General features: G+C 40.9%; 1 pseudogene; it reads right to left on the bottom strand.

Moving 5' to 3' along the window:
- Nucleotides 1-323: 323 nt before the first annotated feature.
- Nucleotides 324-464, bottom strand: LOC145362241 (U2 spliceosomal RNA; annotated as a pseudogene).
- Between the last annotated feature and the right edge of the window lie 314 nt (nt 465-778).

Here is a 778-nt window from a genome sequence, read left to right as displayed (position 1 = left end):
GTGTTGAGAATTGATGTAGTTTGCAGTAGTTTTCACCACCAGGGGGATGCCATTACTTATTTCTCATCCAGTATATTTTGAGAAGGATGGTATTAATGTAGCCAGCCTGTGCTCTGAATAGGACAATAGAAATCTTCAAAGCCTAATATCTCAAACAGATTTTTAAAAATCCAATTCAATCAGATCAAGTCCAATTCAGAGTTTCAACAATTGAGACATTCCTGATCCAAGCTGACAAGACAAGGCTCTCACCTCCTGTCTTGGGCTTGAGCTACGTGATCCAAACTGATTGGAGTAGGCATAGCTCCTCCTCCAAAGCTTGATGTCATTTGCATCTTGGCCAAAAGGCCAAGATGCTGCTTTAAAAATTGCTTCAAATGATACTAAAATGTAACCTAATAACTTCAACCAACTACAGCATATCGATCCTATACTTGATCTTAGCCAAAAGGCCGAGAAGCGATAGCAAAAGTCAAGCTTTGCTAAAGGACAGTGACAGAGATCTGAGGGGAAAGTACAACTGTGGAGCACAGCCACCAACTGTAATGCTATCCTTGTCAGGATACACTGCCTGATAGATGTGATGAGGAAAATTAGCCTCTTCCTCCACAGAGAAACTAAGTCAAAGCATATCTCATTGGCCCAATTAGGCTAATCTTTGGTGCATAACAATGGATTGAACCCAGAAAAGTAGCTGCTGGTGAGTTAGATTTATGGCTAGCCACAATCAATCATGATTGTATCCAGATGAATTAACATTCATGGTGGGAGAGGGGTT

Source organism: Carcharhinus amblyrhynchos, chromosome 2, assembly GCF_965287045.1.
Source record: "Carcharhinus amblyrhynchos chromosome 2, sCarAmb.v2.hapA, whole genome shotgun sequence".
Lineage (NCBI taxonomy): Eukaryota > Metazoa > Chordata > Chondrichthyes > Carcharhiniformes > Carcharhinidae > Carcharhinus > Carcharhinus amblyrhynchos.
The sequence above is the reverse complement of the archived record's forward strand: the minus strand, read 5'-3'. Positions and strand labels throughout refer to the sequence as shown.